Source organism: Cebus imitator, unplaced genomic scaffold (genome assembly GCF_001604975.1).
Source record: "Cebus imitator isolate Cc_AM_T3 unplaced genomic scaffold, Cebus_imitator-1.0 Scaffold393, whole genome shotgun sequence".
Taxonomy (NCBI): Eukaryota; Metazoa; Chordata; class Mammalia; order Primates; family Cebidae; genus Cebus; species Cebus imitator.
In genome coordinates this window covers 1,932,590-1,950,208 of record NW_016107708.1, presented here as the reverse complement: position 1 = coordinate 1,950,208, position 17,619 = coordinate 1,932,590, and the positions used below count along the sequence as shown (strand labels likewise).

The 17,619-nt window shown below is 40.1% G+C and overlaps 1 non-coding gene across 1 annotated transcript; it reads left to right on the top strand.

Moving 5' to 3' along the window:
* The first annotated feature begins 9,913 nt into the window (after positions 1–9,913).
* On the top strand, positions 9,914–10,020 carry LOC119468212. The gene has a single exon (XR_005196857.1). It is a non-coding gene; the product is annotated as a U6 spliceosomal RNA (small nuclear RNA).
* The last annotated feature ends 7,599 nt before the right edge of the window (positions 10,021–17,619 follow it).

The following is a 17,619-nucleotide window of genomic DNA, read 5'->3' as shown; positions in this document are numbered from 1 at the left end:
AGTCCATGATGAAGTTGTATATCCCTGGGGGTCTCTCATTCGCTCATTCCTTTTCCACATTAGGGAGCCTCCCTCATGGTCCTGGGTAAGCAGCTGCCCTGCTTCACTCCTCTCTGCTCTCTGTGGGTCCTGTTGCTTCCCTGGTGAATCCCAGTGTGATCTCATAGAAGATCCACTTGAAGAGTTAGTATTTACTTGTTACATAGCTTTCTCTCTGTGAGACAGGCATGCACTAGTTACTTGTAGTCAACCATATTGAACTAGAACCTTTTTTTCTTTTTCTTTTTTCCTTTTAGCATGCCCTATAATTTTTTTTTTGAAAGCTGCACCTGACATATTGGGTAAAAGGAATTAAGGTAAATAAACTATTAGTACGAGATTTTATGTTTATATGGCTAGCAGTTAGGTTGTTTGTTATAGTTATAAGTGTCAGAGGCAAACATTTCCTCTAGTGTTCTCTCTCTCTGTCTCTCTCTTTTTTTTTTTTTATCTCCACTGTTGCCTTCAAATTTCCCTGGAGACTCCTTCTTGAATAGAGTCTGAGCCTTGCAGTTCTTTTCAGCAGCAATCTGTTATTATATAGGACAATATAGAATGTGGTAAGATATCGGGAGAGAGGGAGCCTATTTACTTGTGATCAAGTATCAGCCTTTTTTTTGGTACTTTAAGTTCTGGGGTACATGTGCAGATCTTGCAAGATTGTTACATAGGTATATACATGCCATGGTGGTTTGCTGCCTCCATCCGCCCTTCACCTACGTCAGGAATTTCTCCTAATGTTATCCCTCCCCAACCTCCCCACACCTGGCTATCACCCCTCTAGCCACCCACCCTTCAACAGACCCCAATGTGTGATGTTCTCCTCCCTGTGTCCATGTGTTCTCATTGCTCAACACCCACTTATGAGTGTTCTCATTTATGAGTGAGAACATGCAGTGTTTGGTTTTCTGTTCTTGTGTCAGTTTGCTGAGAATGATGGTTTCCAGCTTCATCCATGTCTCTGCAAAGGACGTGAACTCGTCCTTTTTTATGGCTCCATAGTATTCCATGGTGTATATGTGCCACATTTTCTTTTTCCAGTCTATTATTGATGAGCATTTAAGTTGGTTCCAAGTCTTTGCCATTGTAAACAGTGCTGCAATGAACATATGTGTGCATGTGTCTTTATAATAAAATGATTTGGTTATATACCCAGAAATGGGATTGCTGGGTCAAATGGTATTTCTATTTCTAGATCCTTGAGGAATTGCCACACTGTCTTCCAAAATGGTTGAACTAATTTACACTCCCACCAACAGTGTTAAAGCGTTCTCATTTCTCCATATCCTCTCCAGCATCTGCTGTCTCCAGATTTTTTAATACTCGCCATTCTAACTGGCATGAGATGGTATCTCAATGTGGCTTAGATTTGCATTTCTTTAATGACCAGTGATGAGCATTTTTTCATATGTTTGTTGATCACATAAATGTCTTCTTTTGAAAAGTGTCTGTTCATATTCTTTGCCCACTTTCTGTTGGGGTTGTTTGTTTATCTCTTGCAAATTTGTTTTAGTTCTTTGTAGATTCTGGATATTAGGCTTTGTCAGATGGTTAGCTTGCAAAAAATTTTTCCCATTCTGTTAGTTGCTGGTTCACTCTGATGGTTGTTTCTTTTGCTATGCAGAAGCTCTGGAGTTTAATTAGATCCCATTTGCCTATTTTGGCCTTTGTTGCTACTGCTTTTGGTGTTTTAGTCATGAAGTCCTTGCCTATGCCTATATTCTGAATGTTATTGCTCAGGTTTTCTTCTAGGGTTTTAATGGTGTTAGGTCTTATGTTTAAATCTTTAATCCACCTGGAGTTAATTTTTATAGAAGGTGTAAGGAATGGCTCCAGTTTCAGATTTTTGTACATGGTTAGCCAGTTTTCCCAACACCATTTATTAAACAGGGAACCCTTTCCCCATTGCTTGTTTTTGTCAGGTTTATCAAAGATCAGTTGGTTGTAGATGTGCGGCATTATTTCCAAGGCCTCTGTTCTGTTCCATTGGTCTATATCTCTGCTTTGGTACCAGTACCATGCTGTTTTAATTACTGTAGCCTTGTAGTATAGTTTCAAGTCAGATAGCATAATGCCTCCAGCTTTGTTCTTTTTGCTTAGGATTGTTTTGGCTATGCAGGCTCTTTTTGGTTCTGTATGAAGTTTAAGGTGTTTTTTTCCATTTCTGTGAAGAAGGTCAATGGTAGCTTGATGGGGATAGCATTGAATCTATGAATTACTTTGGGCAGTATGGCCATTTTCACAATATTGATTCTTCCTAACCATGAGCATAGAATGTTTTTTCATCTGTTTGTGTCCTCTCTTATTTCATTGAGCAGTGGTTTGTAGTTCTCCTTGAAGAGGTCCTTCACATCCTTTGTTAGGTGTATCCCTAGGTATTTTATTCCCTTTGTAGCAGTTGCAAATGGGAGTTTGCTCATCATTTGGCTCTCTGTTTGTCTCTTATTGGTGTATAGGAATGCTTGTGACTTTTGCACATTGATTTTTTGTCCTGAGACTTTGCTGAAGTTGCTTATCAGTTTAAGGAGATTTTGGGCTGAGACAATTGGGTCTTCTAAATATACAATCATGTCATCTGCAAATAGGGACAATTTGATTTCCTCTTTTCCTAATTGAATACCCTTTATTTCCTTTCCTTGACTGATTGCTCTGGCTAGAACTTCCAATACTTTGTTAATAGGAATGGCGAGAGAGGGCACACTTATCTAGTGCTAGTTTTCAAAGGGAATGCTTCCAGTTTTTGCCCATTCAGTATGATATTGGCTGTAGGTTTGTGGTAGATAGCTTTTATTATTTTGAGATAATTTCCATCAATACCTTGTTTATTGAGAGTTTTTAGCATAAAGAGCTGTTGAATTTTGTCAAAGGCCTTCTCTGAATCAATTGAGATAATCATGTAGTTTTTGTCTTTGGTTCTGTTTATGTGATGAATTATATTTATAGATTTGCATATGTTGAATCAGCCTTGCATCCATGGGATGAAGCTGACTTGATGGTGACGGATAATCTTTTTGATGTGCCATTGCATTTGGTTTGCCAGTATTTTATTGAAGATTTTTGCATCAATGTTCATCATGTATATTGGTCTGAAATTTTCTTTTTTAGTTGTGCCTCTGCCAGGTTTTGGTATCAAGGTGATGTTGGTCTCATAAAATGAATTAAGGAGTATTCCCTCTTTTTGTATAGTTTGGAATAGTTTCAAAAGGAATGGTACCAGCTCCTCTTTGTACGTCTGGTAGAATTCAGCTTTGAACCCATCTGGACTTGGACTTTTTTGGTTGGTAGGCTATTAATTGCTACCTCAACTTCAGACCTTGTTATTAGTCTATTCAGGGATTAAACTTCTTTCTGGTTTAGTCTTGGGAAGGTGTACATGTCCAGGAATTTATCCATTTCTTCTAGATTTAGTGGTTTATGTGCAAAGAGTTGTTTGTAGTAATCTCTGTTGGTAGTTCGTATTTCTGTGGAATCGGTGGTGATATCTCCATTATCATTTTTTATTGAATCTATTTGATTCTTCTTTCTGTTCTTTTTTATTAGTCTGCCTAGTGGTCTCTCTGTTTTGTTGATCTTTTCAAAAAACCAGCTCCTTGATTTATTGATTTTTTGAAGGGTTTTTTGTGTGTCTATCTCCTTCAGTTCTGCGCTGATCTTAATTATTTCTTGTCTTCTTCTAGCTTTTGAATTTTTTTGATCTTGCTCCTCTAGTTCTTTTAATTTTGAAAATAGGGTGTTGATTTTAGATCTTTCCTTGTTTCTCATGTGGGCATTTATTGCTATAAATCTCCCTCTAGACACTGCCTTAAATTTGTCCCAGAGATTCTGGTAGGTTGTATCTTTGTTTTCATTGGTTTCAAAGAACATCCTTATTTCTGCCTTCACTTCATTATTTATCCAGTAGTCATTCAGGAGCAGGTTGTTCAGTTTCCATATAGTTGTGAAGTTTTGTGTGAGTTTCTCAGTCCTGAGTTCTAATTTGATTCCACTGCAGTCTGAGAGACTGGTTGTTATGATGTCCAATATTTTGCATTTGCTGAGGAGTGATTTACTTCCAATTATGTGGTCAATTTTAGAGTAAATGTGGTGTCGTGCTGAGAAGAATGTATATTCTGTGGATTTGGGATGGAGAGTTCTGTAGATGCCTATTAGGTCTGCTTGGTCCTGATATGAGTCCAAGTCCAAGTCTCCACTATTATTGTGTGGGAGTCTAAATCTCTTTGTAGGTCGTTAAGAACTTGCTTTATGTATCTGGGTGCTACTGTATTGGGTGCGTATATATTTAGGATAGTTAGCTCTTCTTGTTGCCATGCCCCTTTTGCCATTATGTAATGCCCTTCTTTGTCTCTTTTGATCTTTGTTAATTTAAAGTCCATTTTATCGGAAACTAGGATTGGAACCCCTGCTTTGTTTTTCCTCTCCATTTGCTTGGTAAATCTTCCTCCATCCATTTATTTTGAGTCTATGTGTGTTTTTGCATATGAAATATGTTTCCTGAATGCAGCACTTTGATGGGTCTTGACTTTTTATCTAATTTTCCAGTCTGTGTCTTTTGATTGGGGCATTTAGCTCATTTATGTTTAAGGTTAATATTATCATGTGTGAATTTGATCCTGCCATTTTGATACTAGCTGGTTGTTTTGCCTATTAGCTGATGCAGTTTATTCATTGTTTTGATGGTCTTTACCATTTGATACATTTTTGCAGTGGTTGGTACTGGTTGGTTATTCCTTTCCATGTCTAGTGCTTCTTCCAGGAGCTCTTATAAGGCAGGCCTGGTGGTGATGAAATCTCTGAGCAATTGCTTGCTCATAAAGGATTTTATTTCTCCTTTGCTTATGAAGCTTAGTTTGGCTGGATATGAAATTCTGGGTTGAAAGTTCTTTTCGTTAAAGATGTTGAATATTGGCCCCCATTCTCTTCTGGCTTGTAGGGTTACTGCTGGGAGATCTACTCTGAGTTGGATGGGCTTCCCTTTGTGGGTGACCCAACCTTTCTCTCTGGCTGCCCTCAGCATTTTTTCCTTCATTTCAACCCTGGTGAATCTGACGATTATGTGCCTTGGGGTTGCTCTTCTTGAGGAATATCTCTGTGGTATTCTCTTTATTTCCTGGACTTGAATGGTGGCCTGGCTTGCCAGATTGGGGAAGTTCTCCTGAATAATACCTGAAGAGTGTTTTCCATCTTGGATTCATTCTCTCTGTCACATTCAGGTACACCGATCAAATACAGATTAGGTCTTTTCACATAATCCCATATTTCTTGGAGGCTTTGCTCATTTATTTTCACTCCTTTTACTCTTGTCTTGCCTTCTCTTTTTATTTCATTGAGTTGATCTTCTATCTCTGATATCCTTTCTTCTGCTTGATTGAGTCAGCTATTAAAAGTTGTGTATGCTTTGTGAAGTTCTTCTACTGTGTTTTTCAGCTCCATCAAGTCATTTATATTCTTCTCTAAGCTGATTATTCTAGTTAGCATTTTGTCCAATATTTTTCAGCATTTTTAGTTTATTTGCATTGGGTTAGAACACGTTCCTTTAGCTCAGAGAAGTTTGTTATTACCCACCTTCTGAAGCCTGCTTCTGTCAGTTTGTCAAACTCATTCTCCATCCAGGTTTGTTCCCTTTCTGGTGAGGAGTTGTGATCCCTTGGAAGAGAAGAGGCCTTTTGGTTTTTGGTGCTTTCATCCTTTTTGCACTGGTTTCTTCCCATATTCATGGATTTATCTACCTTTGGTCTTTGAAGTTGGTAATTTTTGGATGGTGTCTCTGCACGGGCATCCTTTTTGTTAGTATTGACGCTATTTCTTTCTGTTTTTTAGTTTTCCTTCTAACAGGCCATTCTGGTGCAGGACTGCTGGAGGTCCACTCCAGACCCTGCTTGCCTAGGAATCATGAGCCAGGGTGGGGGGTGCAGAATAGCAAGGACTGCTGCCAGTTCCTTCCTCTGGTAGCTTCGTCCCAGAAGGGTACCTGCTAGATGTCAGCCAGAGCTCTCCTGTATGAGGTGATTCTTTGGACATATGGGGGCTCAGGGAGCCGCTTGAGGAGGCAGTCTATTCCTTGTCAGAGCTCTAGTGCTGTGCTGTGAGCTCCGTTGTTCTCTTCAGAGCTGCTAGGCAGGGATGTTTAAGTCTGCTGCAGTGGAACTCACAACTGCTTCTTTTCCCAGGTGCTCTGTCTCAGGAAGGTATGGCTTTATTTATAAGTCCCTGACAGGCTGCTGCCTTTTTTCAGACATACTCTGCCCAGCAAGGAGGGATTCTAGTCACAATCTGCCTGTAGAGGCATTGTTGAGCTGCTGTAGGCTCCTCTCAGCTGCTGTGTAAACTTATTTGTGCTTTTGTTTACACAGGTAAGGTTAGAGCTGCCTTGGTAATGACGGACGCCCCTGCCCACATGGAGCTCGACCATCCATGGTCGAACTCAAACCGCTATGCTGGCTGCGAAAATCCCAAGCCAATGGTATTCAGTTTGCTGGTCTCCATGGGGGTGGGACCCGTGGAGCCAGATCACCTAGCTCCCTGCCTTCAGCCCCCTTTCTTTCAGGTGTATCGGCAACTCTGTCTCACAGGGGATCCAGGCGCCAGTCAAAATGGTTCCTCTGATTTGTGCTGGGAACTCACGTCACCCGCTGAATCAGCTGCCCAGATTTGCCCTGAAAACCCATGGCACCTGTAGGCATGCGGGGATCTTCTGGTCTGTGGGTTGCAAAGATCTCAAGAGGAGTGCAGCATTGGAACCGGAGCTCCGGAGTGGCCAGACATCCCCGGTGGACTCCATTGGGCCTCCAGCCCATTGCACTTCCCGGGTGAGGCAGCACCCCACCCTGCCTCAGCTTGCCCTCCTTGGGCTACACCCACTGTCCAACCAGTCCCATTGAGAGGAACCTGGTACCTCAGTTAGAAATGCGGAGATCACTCGCCTTCTGCATCCCTTTCACTGGGAACTGCACTCTATAGAGTTGCTCCTACTTGGACATCGTGGCAGAAGTTCCAAGTATCAGTCTTTTGGTGGCGTGTGCCTCTATGCTGTGACCTTCCTAAGTGCTTCTCAGCTCCCTCCCTTCCTTTCTTAGTTGATACAGAATGGCTGGGTATTTCCCACTTCTATTGTTGGTTCAGTTTAGGTAAAACTCATGATGGTTTGACTCTGGTGAAATAGGTTCTTTTGAGGTCAGGCCTTAGTTAACAAGAACAGAAAGATTTGAGTGTATTTAAAAATGGTTACATTTCTCCTTTCTCTGTCTAAAGTATAGGGCATTTTTTTTCTTATTTTTGCCCTGATAACTTGTGGGGTTCCTGGAGATAATACTCAAGAACATATCCCCACCCCATGGCCCCCCAAGAGGTTTTATCTCTCAAGTTACTCCATACTGAGCCTCAAGAAATTAGTCAATTACTCTTTAAGTGCTCCTACCCACAGGCTCCACATGTGGTTTCTGCCCCTAAGAAGCTCCAGTTTTCTGTATTCACCTGTATCTCCAGATTTGTGGGAAGCAATTTGCCCTGTTCCCTCAACTGACCAAAGATTTGTTGATTTTTCAGGTTTTCTTGCAAAGATGGAAGTGGCGACTTCCAAGCTCTTTGCATGCTGGATTAGAAATAAGGGTCTAAAGTTCTTTCAATGGGAAATTATTCAGATCATGATACACTTAGCCCCAAAGAAAGCAAAGGGGAGAAATTAATACCAAAAAAATCCTTGTTAAAAAGAAGGAAGATGATCAATGGGATGAGTAAAGGGAAATAAAGAAAGAAAATTCTCATATTTTGATAATGGCTTAGAATTACATTTTGACCTAATCAAAAATACAAATCTATTTTCTTTTCATCTTTCTCTTCCTCTTGCCTCTTCCTTCTCTTTACTCTCTTCTTCCTTTATTTCCTCTCTCCTTCTCCTTTCATCTTGTTCTTTTCTTTCCTTGTGTTAAGAGTTGGGGAGATTTCTTCTCTGGTTCAGGCATGTCAGTATTGGTATTTCTGCTAGGGGAAAAGTGGCCCATCCCCTTTTAGGCTGGCTGTACTGGTATACCAGACAGGTGCACTGTGTTGGAATCACCTTGATGATCATATTGGAGCCTGTCCCAGACCTTTTATATAATGAATCAGGAAGACTCTCTTTTTTCTTTTTTCAAATAATCTCTTATTTAAAAAAAATTTTTACTGAAGAATGACTGACATACAAGAAAATATACCTATATAATGCACAAAACTTGATGACAATATCAAGTTTGAAGATAAGTATATACCAGTGAAATCATCACCACAATCTATACATAAACACATCCATCCCCTCCAAAAGAAAGAACGTTTCATGATCTTACGGTACATTTTATTTGTGTTAACAATAGGGCAAACATAGGATGGCTTGGCTCTCAGGGATCCCCTCTGAAGGTCATTACTTGAACTCTCATGTGAGGATGATTTACTCACTTACCAAGTGCTGATACAACTGTGTAGGAGACAGACTGGAAGCTACTAAGTATCCCTTCACTTGATATGTTAGAGTTTAGGGCATTGCTTTCCATTGTTGTTAATATGCTTTGCTTATACTCTTGTGAACCATTTCAGTCTTCATTAATTTTCACAGGGATCTTGCTGTAGACAGAATGAACATTTAAGGTCTCCTTTTTTGGCTTTAGTGGGATGTTATTCAGAAATAACTGCTGCAGCCTAGTGAGTCAGCAGTCTTGGTTTTTGAAATGGCAATGCCAGGGCCATGCTTCTGTGGAGGCCAGCACATTGTCTAATGATGGTGCCATAAAAGCCTGGACACTGATCACAGGTGTGTGCCTCATCAAATGGGTGATACTGTTAACACTGAGACAAACATATGTACTTAGAATCTCAGTATGTACTTAGAATCTCATATGTACTTACCATGGTGTACTGTCTTGTGTAAACTCAAAAAGATTAACAATTGTTATTCAGTGCTTGGCCCTCCAAAGATCCCAGGAATCTAGTTATAATATCCAGGCTGCATCCTTACCCAGTCTAACTCTGGCCTTTTTGCTCAGAGCTTCAATAATTCATTAAATATAGTATTAAGTATCCAAGAGCCTTGAATAAGGAAATAGTAAAAAGAGAAGGCATTGCATTGACTTTGAGTGGAAGGGAATGGCAGATATCTTGCAAAGGAGGAACAAATAAAAGTAAGAAAACAAGGCATGGCTTGTGGCAGATTAAAAAAAGTCCAGTGTTGGTGCGAGCTTGGAAGTGAATTGCACATGCATCACCTTCAGAGGAAGGTAGTTCAGAAGGAAAAAAAGAGAAATAAACAACCCGAGGTTTGCTTCTGGATCTTGTGCCTAATTATCCTTAGCAATACATCCTCAGGAGCCAGAATGCTGAGAATTCAAACCAGTTCTTCTACTTATTAGCTGTTTAGCCTTGGGCAGGTTACTTAACTACTCTGTTCTTAGAGTTATTATGAAAATTAAATTATTTAATACCTATAATGCTCTTAGAATACTGCCTGGCATGTTATCATGTTGTCAGCACTATCAAGCATATAAGTGTTATTTTACGTAATTGTGAATTGCTTGCTCTGATTATGTTGTGAGTATGGAGGTGCCTGATGCACATGTGTAGATGTAAAGTTTGGTCCTGTCACTGAGGAGATTTCAAAAGTGCAATACTCAGCAAATACTGCAACTTAAAGTTGCAAGGGAATTATGTAGATCGTCCGCTCCACGTGGTCTATAATAACTAATTGAGATAAACTTGGAGAAGGCAGGGGTTCTGTGCAGTCTCTGAACAGCTGCTCTCCTACCACACAGGCTCGAACCAGGGACCAGGGTGAAGATATAAAGGGTGTGCTCAGACATGTTTTTAAACAAACCTGTATGTATATAGTACATGTTTGTTTAAAACAATTCAGGTGCTCGCTTCGGCAGCACATATACTAAAATTGAAACAACACAGAGAAGATTAGCATGGCCCCTGCGCAAGGATGACACGCAAATTTGTGAAGTGTTCCATATTTTTGAAAAACAAACAAACAAACAAACAAACAAACAATTCAGATGCCAAAAGGTGTTGTTCAGCTTAAGCTTTTCTTGCTCGTCTCACTGCAGCCCCTAACACTGCTCTCCTTTTAATGTTAGGCTACACCGCTTGGGTGATTCTGTGTACACTGTACTCCCTTTCCTTGTGCCATTCTTTCTTCCCACATGTTTGGGGAATGCTTTTCTTGGGTCATCAGCAGAATAAAGCCATTCTTCTCTGGGCACCTTTAAGGCCATGATACTTTAATCACAACCCAGGAAACTGACTGTAGCTCTTGGAGGCTCAAGACAGATCCAGGGCTTTGTGGGCAAATTCTAGCTTTGCCTTGGATGGAGGATGAGGGCAGGTGCCTGTCCCCATGAGCTCAGTTCACACACATACCTTTATTTCACACTGAGCAAGATGCTGTTGACCTTGTGAAGAAAAAGGGTCTTCTCACTCTAGCAAGGACTTGCTCATACCCCAATTGGCTACACAACTTTCCTCCAGAATAGCCATCTGTGCCAGCAGTGACTAAGGGCATCTCATTTAAGTGTTTATTAAACAGACTTAATTATGCAGGGAGACCAGGAAATGGCTTTATTATTTTCTTTCACTGAATTCAATTCCATTCTCTCTCCCTTCCCCACCACAGGACTGAATCTAGGGATGGTCTCACAGCATTTCTGGTCTGTTTTCGATATTAGAATAGTCGTGTCTTCAGGCATTAGCAAGTTGAGATATATTTAAATTAGAGCTTCCTTCCCAGATGCAGAGGAAAGCCTCTCCTCCTCACCTGCTCAGGCCTGGCTCTACTCATGGATCAGAGTTGGGGTTGGGCTGGATCTGCTTCTTCGCTCTGCACAATCATTGTCTTACCTCCTTCACGCGGTCTGAGTGCCTCTGCATCCTGCTGGATTAGGGCTTGGAAGAGGGAGTTATTCCTTCATTCAACAAATATTCATTGTGTTTTAAATTTATGTCGGGTACTGCTCAGGGTTCTGGATATCAACCTGGGTGACAATGTCCTGCTTCCTGGAACTTTTTTCAAGCAGAGTGAGGCAAAATGTATTCATAAAAATATATTGAATCTCAAGACAATAGGAGGTGTGGGGGAAAGTAAAGCAGAAAAGGGGAAGAAGGATTTCTGGGAAGGGGGCTGCCATTTTATATAGAGTGGTCAATGAAGGACTTTCTGGTTAAGTGACATCTGGGAAAAAATCTAAGGGAAATGAGTGAGTGGGCCATGGAAAAATATGGGGAAGAAAACCCAAGCAGAGGAGACCTCGTATGCAAAGGACACAAGGTGTGAACATTGAGGCAGAGAAGCAGTGAGGATGAGATGGGGCAACGTCAAGGTCAGAAGTGGAGAGGCCAGTTGAGGGATTATTGCAGTACTCTAGGAACATGAGGAGATCTGCACAGAGCTTGGCATGGTCCATTATAGACTATCTTCCAAAGGTAAACAAGAGGGTGAAGGTGAAGGAGGAGAGCAGGGAAGGGAAAGAACTAGGGAAGTGTGGTTGCAGAATTGCAGCAGTCCTAGTGGCCCCTTGAGGCAGTGGTCATGAATTCAAACAAAAACAAGTCGACTTGGTTTTATTTAGGTGGCATTCTGCTGCCTAAGTGTGGAACAGTTTTTCCAAAACATAATTTTACGGGTTATTTGGAGACTCCTGTATGGGGACATCTAATGTAACTCGTCCCCTTTGTGACTTTTGTCAGTCCCTATGAGACAAAACAATTCTGGGATCTTGCATCTTGGCAGGACACCACCTTGTTCAGGATCCTTTAAAAGTGACTTGAGATTTTATTTTATTTACACTTCTCAGAGCGTTCACATGCCTCTTGGGAATTTTGCCTTCTTTCCTGTGCTTGGTGAAGACAGAGCTGACCCCTTGTTTTCCCCTCTCCTTGTTCAACCTTTGTGGCTGATTCAGACCTCTCCAGGTCAGAGTCCACAAACTCTCTTGTGGTAACCCACACTTTAGGGGACACATGTTAAGTTCTTCCAAGAATCTTCCAGGCTTGATCCAGTCAAACTGCTATGTTTCTGCAGCTCAGAAAGTATAGTTTAACCAGAGAATAAGATGATAACTTCCTTTTCATGGAAGTACAGCCTTGGACCTCTTTTTATTCTTCCTTAAAAAAAAAAAAAAAAGAGATTGCTAGGATAAAAGCACTACACCTGTATAACAGGACACCTGTATGCTATATACTGTAGTAATAGAATACCCGTATACTCTTTACCCAGATTCACCTACTGTTAACTTTTTACACCATGTACTTTATCATTTACATGCTCTCACTCTATAGATAGATAAAAAGTCTATTTCTATCTTTGTTGAGTTTTTTTTTTAATTTAATCATAAAGGGAAGAAAGTTTTGTCAAATGCCTTTTCCATGCCTATAGAGAGAATTTGTGAATTTTTTGTTCTTATTCTATTAACGTTATTACCTTGTTTGATTTTTGTGTGTTAACCGACATTAAATCCCTGGATAAATCCTAGTGGGTCATGTCGCGGTGTAGAATCCTTTTAGTATACTGCTATATTCAATTCGGTAATGTTCGTTGAGAATTTTTGCATCTATATTCATAAGAGATATTCATTTGAAATTTTCTTTACTCATAATGTGTTTGTCTAGTTTTGGCATCCAAGTAGCAAGTGGAGTAAGATGGAGCGTTCTTTTTCTTCATTTATTTTTTTGGAGCAGTTTGAAAAGGATTAGTTTTAATTAGCTTTTAAATGTTTGAAAGAGCTAATCAATGAAGCTATGTAGCATTCTTGTACTTTTCTTCACAAGACTTTTTAAAAAATCTATTTTTATCTAGGTTCTAATTCATTGACACATAATTTTTCATAGCATTCCTTTAAAATCCTTTATATTTATAGAAGGTTGCTAATAATTTCCCTTCTTTTCATTTCTGATTCTTAGCAATTTGACATTTTTCTTGTTTATTCTAGCTAAACATTTTTCAACATTGCTAATCTTTTTAAGAAACTTTTGTTTCATTGGCTTTCTATAATGCTTTTCTATTCTGTTTTACTTATTTCAGCTCCAATCTTTATTTTTCCTTCCTTCTGCTTGCTTTACATTTACTTTGCTTTTCTGATTCCTTAAGGTAAAAGTTTAGTTTATTGATTTAAGATTTCTTTTTTTAATATATGCATTTATAGCTATACAGTTTCCTATGAGTACCTCTTTTGCTGAATCTCATAGGTTTTGGTATGTTATATTTTCATTTATCTTAAAATATTTTCCAATTTACCTTTAGATTTTTTTCTTTGACCCACTGGTTAGTTAAGGGTGTTTCATGCAATTTCTGTATATTTCTGAATCTCTGAGTTGCCATTTGGTATTAACTTCTAACTCTTCCATTGTGTTTGGAGAATGTATTTTGTATGGTTTTAATCTTTTAAATTTACTGAGACTTGTTTTATCACCTAACATAGAGTCTATCCTTGAGATTGTCTCATGCATACTTGAGTAGAATGTGTATTTTGCTAATATTGAATAAGGGACTCTGCACGTGTCTGTTAGGTCTGATTGATATATAGTACTATTCAAGTCTTCCCTTTTCTCGTTATTTTTCTGTGTAGTTGTTCTACCATTATGGAAAGTGGAGGTATTGATGTCTCTGACTATTATTGTTGATATGTATTATTTCTTACAACTGTATGAGAATGTACAATTATCTCAAAACAAAATAAGTTAAATTTTTAAAAACTACACAGGTTTTCAATTCTGGGAGCTCCCTTACTAGCTCTTTGCTCGGCTTTAATTGTTGGGGACATTTCTTCCCTTCATTACTCTCAACTTGAGAGCCTTAGCTAAAGTGCTAAATCAAAAGGAAAGTTCTCATTTCACATCCTGTTACTGAAGCGTCATGATGAATTAGATGACAACAGGCAGAGAAAGAAGCGGCAGCTGAGCTCCGGGCATGACTGAGTCAATCTAGGGGGTATTGTCCAATTACAGGATTGATTAGGTATCAATGTCTGCTGAGTGGATCTCAATTATAGGTCAATAATAAAGGTAGAAATTGAACTTGTTAAAGTCAGCGTGGTCAGTGTAGTCCAGGTGGGGCTGGAAATTAAAAATTAAGTGGGGACAATGGATATCACTGTGTCAAAGATAAATTGAGTAGTTGTCAAAGTGGACGTCAGGAAATCCCCCAAGTCAAAGCAAATGATCCTGGGAGTGCACCTTGATTTTGGCAGAGTCCTTCCCAATACCTTATTTTGGGCTTCTTTTACTTATGCTCTGTCCTCAAGAGGATGTTTCTATCTGTTTAAAAGTACCTAGGACTTTTAACAATCAGGGAGTTCCCTGCGCTCCTGCAGAAAGTAGATGTCTGTGTTTGGTCACACCAAACCTGTGGGGCCCAAGTTGGCTGAGCGTCTGGCACTGCCTCCAGCTCATAGAAGAGACTCAACTAAGGGACCTTCCTGTCTGTTCTTCTCAGGTTGTGGTGTGTCTTGTATGCCAGCCAATTTGCCTGGAAATTTATGTATGCATGTATGTATGTATTGCCTGTGGGAAGTCCTTGAGATTCCGCTTGGGGTACAATGTGATATAATAAAAAGAAGCCATTGGATTCCTAAACTCTGAGCATACCTAGCTCTAAAAGTTGCTGAAATTTAGGCAAGTCATTAAACTTCTATGTGTGTGCATATGCATGTATGCATGTATACTAGCCATGTAAGTATGAACACCTACACATAGATGCCTATACTGGCACATATACACTGGAGGGTGGCTGATGCAATTATCAAATACATTATTTGTAAAGAACTAGCACTGTGATGTTCAAAGAATGAGAGCCTCTTAGTATTTTCTCCCTCTTCCTCCCCGTCTGCTTTCATGTGTGTGTGTGCATGCGAGTGAGTGTGTGTGTGTGTGTGTGTCAGAGAGAGAGAAAGTCAGTAGTAACTCATTCAATTGAAAAAGAAACCTCAAATCTACAAAAAGTAGTACTTCATGACACTATGGCTAAGGAAAAAAAGAAACCTCAAAAAAAAAAAAAAAACCCAAAACACAAAACACCCCAAAGCAGGGATTGCCTTGGCTTTAGACATTTCAACCTATAGCTTTGACAATTTTGTTCCTGAAAGTGACAATTTATTTTTGCTGAACTGACTGTATAAAGCAGAGGCTTTGACATCAGGTACAAGAATAGGTAGAATAGTATAACTCCTGGTAAGGGGTAATTTTTGCCTTATAAAATAGATGTGAGTGGAGCCTTTTCCAGGCAGGGCTAAAACGTGAACCCTTGGCAGACCCCAGGTTGTATGTGAACACTGCAGCACCATTTTTTCCCTTTTGCCTCTCTGTGCTCTCCATCCTCATAGAAACTGTGGTTGTGCTGCTGCACCTGGATTTTGTTACCGTGGTTACAGATGCAGTCCCTGGTGGAGGAAGGGGAGGGAGCTGTATTTTTATAAGGGCAAATTGTACTGACATTTAGATTGGAGGCATCACAATGAAGAAAGGCTGCCAGAGAATGGATGAACATGTGTTCCCTTTGCAAGTGGGATGTTGGGAAGACTCCTGCCTCCTGCTCTTTCTCAATGTTTGTGTGTGTGTAGCGGGGATGAGAGGGTGTGGAATCAGCCCGTAACATATTCAGACGACTGAGATTCTGGTCGAGAACAGAAAAAAGAGCATTTTCCAGTGAGATTTTGAGGGGTCAGGCCTGAATTACAAGTTTCTCAACAGATGCTGTAAATTACATCAAATCAGAGTCTGGTCTGAATAGAAAGCCAAATCTGCAAAGCCTAAAGGAAATGGGAAACGTAGCCAAATGTAAGGCGCTGGCAATGACATGACGGAGAGGGAGTCGGCAGTCTGAGGATGAGGAAGATAGGAGCAGTATATGGTGTGCAGATTAGAGCCTTACCTCCAGAAGAGACTCATGTTTGCAGCCTGCTTCTTGGGAGTGGTGCCTGAGTGACTGGTGGAATTCATTTACTTGGGGAAATCTAGCTCAAGGATGCCCTTGAATCCCTTGATTCTTCAAGGAATCCCTTTATCGTCTGGGAAGTGAAAGAGCCAGTCAGGCTGCTGAGCTGGGGCTTATTCCCATCCAGAGGGAAATGATGTGTTTAAGGATAAATTGGTTGCAAAAGTTTTCTTCTGATCAGTAACAGGCTTGATGCATGTAAAATGTCTTCATTCACAGAAGTGGAATGGTCATTGGATCTTCTGGTTTTCCTTATTGGTTAGCCAATCAGTCAGTCAGTCAAAAACATCTACTAAGTTTTCACTTAATGCCAGTGATAAAGGGCTAAAGGTGCCTAAGAGTTGAAATGCTTTTTTTAATGTTTAATTTTTGATAATTTCAACTTTTATTTTAGTTTCGGGGGTACGTGTGCAGGCTTGTTACATGAGTATATTGTGTAATGCTGAGGTTTGAATGATTGATCCTCTCACCCAAGTAATGATCTTAGAGCCTAGTAGTTTTTCCACCCTCACCTCCTCCCTCCCCCTCTATAGCCCCCAGTGTCTACTTTTGCCATCTTTATGTTCATAGCACCCAATACTTAGCTCCCACTTATAAGTGAGAACATGCGGTATTTGCTTTTCTGTTCCTGTGTTAATTCTCTTAGAATAATGGCCTCCAGCTACATCTGTGTTGCTGCAAAGGACATAGTTTTATCTTTTTATGGCTGCATAGTATTCCATGATGTGTACGCACCACATTTTCTTTATCCAGTCCACCACTGATGGGCACATAGGTTGCTTCAATATGTTTGCTATTGTGAATAGTGCTGCATTGAACATGTGTGCGCATGTGTGTTTTTGGTAGAATGATTCATTTTCTTTTTAGTATATACCCATAATGGGATTGCTGATTCAAATTGTAGTTCTGTTTTAAGTTCTTTGGAAAATCTCCAAATTGCTTTTCACAGTGGCTGAGCTAGTTTACATCTCCGCCAACAGTGTTGAAGCATTCCCTTTCCTCTGCAGCTTCACCAATATCTGTTGTTTTTTGACTTTTAAATAATATCTTTCTGATTGGTATGAGATGGTATCTCTAAAATGCTATTCTTCTGTTCAACCTCAGTATCCTCAGCATCCACACTCAGAAGTTAAGCATACCTTCCCTAAGGACAGGAATTGGGTTACATAATATTGGAGAATGACAAACCCAGAGTCCTGGAAAGTCTCTGATTGGCTATTGATCTAGTCTCTGCCTTCAAGCAGGCAGATGTTCAAGGGCTCTTTGGAGCCCCTGTGCCAACTGCCAGCTCAGCCAGCCAAGAGTCCAGGACTGTGTAGATGGAGGGGCTGCTTTGTCCACTCTTAACTTGTTTTTCTGGTTCTGGGTGAATTAACTGGAACCACTTGCTAATATGAATACTTTGAGAAATGAAGAACTTGAGTCATCTATGTTCCCATTGGTCAGTTTGAAGAGAATGTATGCACTAACTAGTGTGTATACACAAAGTGATGTAGACTTCTGTTCATGTGTTCTGTGTATAAATTTCAGTGGGTGCCTGCATGTGTTCGTAAGTGCAAATTGTGTGTGTGCGCATGTACATAGGTAAAAGGCTTCTGGATTTTAGTGTTAAATATTCTTTTTTTTTTTTTTTT